We start from the raw sequence: 5,703 nt of genomic DNA on the forward strand, positions 1-5,703 counted from the left end.
AAGAAATCAAATGTCCTTGTAGGATTCAGTGGTGAAACAAAGAACACTATGGGAGAAATCTACCTGCCAACATACGGGGAAGGAGTCTCCTTATATGAGAGATTTGGAGTCCTGGATTGCCTGTCATCCTACAATGCTATCCTAGGCAGACCATGGATCCACAACATCAGAGCTATCCCTTCCACTTACCATCAGTTTGTCAAGATACCAACAGAGTGGGGAATAACAACCATTAAAGGTGAACAAAAGTCTGCCCAGGAATGCTATCACTACTACAATTCCCTTACTTTCCCGACGCTTTATGGTCGACGCTTTTATAAGCATCGACCCATTTTTCACCCCAAATCAATTTTTTAATAATATAATTTCAATTTTAATTAAAAAAAGCCGCTACTTTTGATCAAACCGCTTACGCTCGAAAAAAACTCAAAAATATTCATTTTGCGCTTCCCGCAAAACATCAAACCGCCCATGCTCTATCTCCTCAATCCTAACCCTAATTGCTTAATTATTCAAAACCTAATTCACTTCAATTCAATTACTATTCAATTGCCGTTCATCTCTCAATTGCTCGTCACGGTGAATCGCACCTCTCCTTTATCATCACCGTCATCAGCCAAATAGGTACGTAACTAATCTCTTAATTGGCGTTTAATTTCTTGATTTCGATTATTATTTAATATTAGTTCATACGAGTAATATACAGGGTTCCGTATTTTATATTAGTCATTTTTCTTAAGGTGTTTGACTATCCCAATCGTCGTTTAGTTTAAAATTCTCTATAATGGATCAGATGAGCATTTTGTTAGTGCGATTGCCTTTATGTTATTGCTTGTCTAACTTTTCGATAAGCGAATCAATTTTGGATCATCTGAAAACATGTTGGCCAGAGATATTTTTTGATTATTTATCAGAGACTTTGGCCTGTCACTTTGCTTGACTGATAATGTGTGTTGTGTTGTGGTGGTAGAGGCGGTGTTCTGCTTTTCATTTGCCTCAGATTTTCTAGCTGGGTGTGTGGCAAAAGTAGCAGTAGTTTTGTCACACACAATTGGCAGCCAACTGTCAAACCCCTTCAAAAATATTTTATGGGTTCTTCGAGCTTGACTCATCCTTTTACAGATTCTCTTGTAATCTTCTTAATCATAAGTTATATATGGTCACTGTTTTGAGCTTTGAATCACCCATTTATTCTTAGTTTTTGATATATCAGCATTTCATTCTATTATTCTCAACTTCGTTGTTTGATTGTATAATTCATGTGCTTAAAGTTACCGACTTTAATATGAGTGTATAAATGCAAGAGCTTAAAGTTACTAACTTTGCTTTTACTGCTAGGTTGATGCAACTATTGCTAATTTGATCTACATATCTCTCTTCATTCCAAGATGAATTTGTGGGTTTTGTTTTCCAATAGGAGTTTTATAACTTGTTATAAAAAAAGAAGTCAAATACAACGATGAACTAGTAAAGTGGAAAATGTTAGGAATACGAGAATTGTGTATTGAATAACTAAAATCTTCTATTTTGGGTTCGATATGTTGGTAGATTATTCGTTTACTTGCTCATCTGATGTCTGCTACACTCTCAATATCTCACAGGTTCCCCTCAAATTTGTCTACTTGACCATCGGAGTAGCCATCGCTGCTTTTCTGCATAAGCATTTTCAGCCATATGATAAGAAACCTGTATCTGAAAACCATTCTATGACAAGATGCAATGTTGCCTTTTACACATACAGTCTTAGTCGGTTGATTAATAGAAGCATTTTTTGGCAGTGGTTGCTTGTTGGATGGTCACAGGAGACAGGCAGGCGGCTAAAATAAGGAACATGTATCGGAAAAAGAATGTCGGACACTGTACTCATTCAAGATGCAATGTGGGAGAAGGTAATATCATTTGTTCCTTGTCGAATCCGATGTTCTTTACGTTTTATTATTGCATTCATCAAAGGGTGGCTTCTGACCCTTGTTATGCTGTCCTCCATATCCGTATTGGCAGAAGCGGGTGCTGCAGTGACAATCATAATATCAAGGATGGCATCCAGGGGCAAACTGCTTACTCAAAAGCGGCAATTGTTGTGGAGCTTATTGGTTCAATCTTCAATTTTGGCCATATCAATAAGTGCCACTGACCCTTCTTAATGATGGTAAGAGTAAATGGAAGAATAATGTTTCATAGAATAAAGGGCACAATGCTTGGTTATATTCATATGCTTTGCACTAATGTTAGACAAAGATTTGAACAAGCTGTTGGCGAGCCTTAAATATATTTTGCATTCGTCGCCAGCTCTTTTCTACTACCACTTCATGCTTGAAAAAAGGCAACAATAAGTGTACAAAAGTAATTATGGCTTCAAAGGCTTTCTTGTGACTGAAACAAACCATTAAAGCAATTGCTCTTTCTACGCTGTTAGTTTTGGCCTTAGAAGCTCTAAGATACTATTATTTTGTACTCACTCCGACCCATTCATTTGTTTATCCTTAAATACCACTCACAATGAATATAAAAAGGTAAACAAATGATTGGAACAGAGGCAGCACTTTGTTGTTATCACATTGCTATTCAGTTTTTTTTATACTATTGAGTGCCGCTTTTTGCATTGGCCAAGTTAAGGTCATTTGATGCTAGCAAGTTTCTAAGCCTTTTTCTTTTGCTCTCCAGATGATACATTCTAGAGCAACGTTGGCTATCAAAATATGTCTACTAAGTTTCCAATTTCAGGTACTTCACTCTTTCTATCCGCTCTTTAATATTTGATGATCATGTCATGATCTGATTGAATAAATATCTTATATTAAGACGGAGGGAGTATTTTTTTCTTTTTCTTTTATTTAGTGCGTAATTGATATATTCATATGTACCCACGATTGTTATATTTAATCAATCTGACCATGTCCCTTGATAATTTATCACTATGTGATTAGTCTCTTGACCCCATTTCTGTACATTGTAACTGATATTATTAGTATTTTTTGGTGATGAGGTTGCTTTTATACAATTTTTTTTTAATCGGAGATTGTAGGAAAATTGAGTCAACCTAAGATTTGGCATTGGCAAATATCAGGTGTATTGTCAACCTTTACAAGTCTAAATGCTTACTCAATATTCCATTATGTTATCCTTCAAGGTAAGCATTTTTTTTAATCGGAGATTGTAGAAAAATTGAGTCAACCCAAGATTTGGCATTGGCAAATATCATGTGTTTTCAACCTTTATAAGTCTAAATGCTTATTCAATATTCCATTATGTTATCCTTCAAGGTAAGCATGGTATAAACTTCCTTAGGTTTATGTATTTATTAATAATCTGAAAATGTAAATGATGTAAAGCAGGTGTGTTCATCATTTGCTTAATTACGCAGGTATCTTACACTTATTGTTTGTTTGACTCGAAAAACATGAGTTGTTGCTGGCTAGGTAGTTTTTTTACTCTTTTTAACCTTTTCTGCGACTTATTACGGTCTAGAAATTTGACTCTGTTCTCATTGGGGATAATGATTTTGTTTCCTCTTGGTGACTTCATGGGCAGACCCTCTTGCATCATATGTCTTCTTTTACAAATTGATGGAACTTTTAGTACCACTTAAATAATCATTATGCATAAACTAAGAGCCTCTCTTTGCATCCCAATATAACTTAAGATTTCAGTTAAGCCCGCCCATGAGTTCTCTTTGAGGACAAGGAATAGCATGCTATATGTAAGGGTGTCTGTCTTTTCTATGTAGATTTCAGTCCTTGCATGGCATGAAGGTAAATTGTAAGTTATAGAGCATGACTTCATGCAGGTTATAGTAAGCTTGAATGATTTGTACTATTTGCTGATCCTAAGTTGAGCTTGCCATCGGGCTTTCTGGTCTGTAAGGACCTTCTCATGAGAAGGATAGATGGAAAAAAGAACAGGATCTTGTATAAAGATATTGTTCTTCCTAGCACATGTTGGATAATTTTTTGTTTTCTTCCAATTTTTGTCCTGCTCCAGAGCTTATGAGGCGCTCATTATAGTTCGTGATGTAATTTCATATTAATCAATGTCACCAGGTGGTCAATTGCAAGGAAGACCTGGCACAATATTATCCGATGGATTGTATGATCGATTCAAGTATATTTCCGGATGAATATCACTTACAAACTCTTGATATATTGTTGGGTGCTTCTCCATAGCTTCAGGTAGCTCTTGTATGTATTGTTGTCTTCTGAATTCCTAAATGTGAGGGTTGTTATTCCTTGTTCTTCTTATGCCCACTCAGTTTGCTCATGGAGACTCCTCTAAAAGTAACATGTCTATGTGCGCTGATGATTACTTCTCGATCTATTCCAAGTTCAACCCAAGTGTTTATATTTCTCAAAATACGAGAATTTTGAAAAAATTGAAAAATTGGTTGGAATGGAGGAAGTACTTACTAAATGTATTTTTCAGCCAACAGTTGTTATCAAGTCTCTCCAGTTTGATGGAAAGGCTCCCAAATTATGCTGCCACGAGTCTAGAAGTGAGTTTCACAATTCGTGTTTTGATGTTGAAGTCCCGACTCTCACTGACTGCCACTAATGAGTTTTCTGTAGGTATTACTAAAATTATTGCGCAAGCGGATGTCTTCTCTAGACTAAACAGTGCCATTGATGTATTTTATCTATAGGGTAGGGAGTATAAGTCATAGCTCCTTTTATGGTTTCTTAAGCAATGTTGTGATTTTGGTTTCCTTGCATATAGTTATCGGAGACCACAAATAATTTTGGTGGCGGTGCATCCAGATGAGAAGCAAGCAAATCTCGAATTCACTTTTGGAAGGAGATTAGTCGCACCTTTTGGCAAGGATTTGATCTTTTGGGGACATTTTATTATTTTTGCGTGAAAACACACTAATAGCAATATTTTTTTTTTCAATTTCTATTGTTCGGATGAAATAATTACAATACTTCTTTTGAATTGCAAATGTATGTACTTAATTTGATAATACAACTTTAAGCTATAAAATTGTGTTTTGAAATATATTCAAGTCAAATTATTGTTGTCTCTATACACTCTTTATGATGTCCTCTATTAATCTCTATGAATTAATTCAATCGTAGAGACGGAAATAGTAGTAGTGAATTTGTCTAGCGGTGGAAAAAAGTGTCGAGAAATTTCTATTTTTTGACGCAAATAAGTGAAGAGAAACTCTGACGCTAAAAAGTCGATGCTCATGACACAAAAAAGCGACGAGAAGGTTGACGCAAAAAAGCGTCAACAAATTCTGACGCCCCAAAAAACCATGCTTTTAAAAGCGTCGAGAAATAAAATGCCGACGCTTTTAAGCATCGACAATAACCTAAAAAAGCATCGAAAAAGCAAGGGATTTGTTGTAGTGTATACTGAATCATTAAAGCCTTCCAAGGTAGGTAAGTCTCTCGCCTAGCAATTACAATACCCTGTCAAGAGTAGTTATTTGGCAGAAACCAAAATGGAGACAGATCAAGTAATTTTAGACCCTGACAGGCATGTACTGGTAGGATCTGATGTCCCTGACAATATCAGACCAGAACTAGTAAGTTTTCTTAAAGATAAATTTTCATTTTTTGCCTGGTCCCACTTTGATATGACTGGTATAGACGCCAATATTATTACCCATAAGCTCAATATTGACAAATCATTTAAGCCTGTGCAACAGAAAAGAAGGAAGTTTTCCCCTGAACGCAACTCTATTATTAACGAAGAAATAAACAA

At 35.7% G+C, this 5,703-nt stretch overlaps 1 long non-coding RNA gene across 5 annotated transcripts; it reads left to right on the forward strand.

Moving 5' to 3' along the window:
- The first annotated feature begins 435 nt into the window (after positions 1-435).
- On the forward strand, positions 436-4,895 carry LOC141630089 (uncharacterized). Of its 5 annotated transcripts, none has more exons than XR_012537428.1 (6): positions 436-624; positions 1,602-1,688; positions 1,779-1,889; positions 2,002-2,149; positions 2,665-4,169; positions 4,711-4,895. It is a non-coding gene; the product is annotated as an uncharacterized LOC141630089 (long non-coding RNA). The 5 variants fall into 5 exon arrangements; XR_012537427.1 differs by lacking the exon at positions 4,711-4,895 and adding an exon at positions 4,420-4,667; XR_012537426.1 differs by lacking the exon at positions 4,711-4,895 and having other exon boundaries at positions 2,665-2,724; positions 4,041-4,667.
- Positions 4,896-5,703: the final 808 nt, after the last annotated feature.

Source organism: Silene latifolia, chromosome 2 (assembly GCF_048544455.1).
Source record: "Silene latifolia isolate original U9 population chromosome 2, ASM4854445v1, whole genome shotgun sequence".
Lineage (NCBI taxonomy): Eukaryota > Viridiplantae > Streptophyta > Magnoliopsida > Caryophyllales > Caryophyllaceae > Silene > Silene latifolia.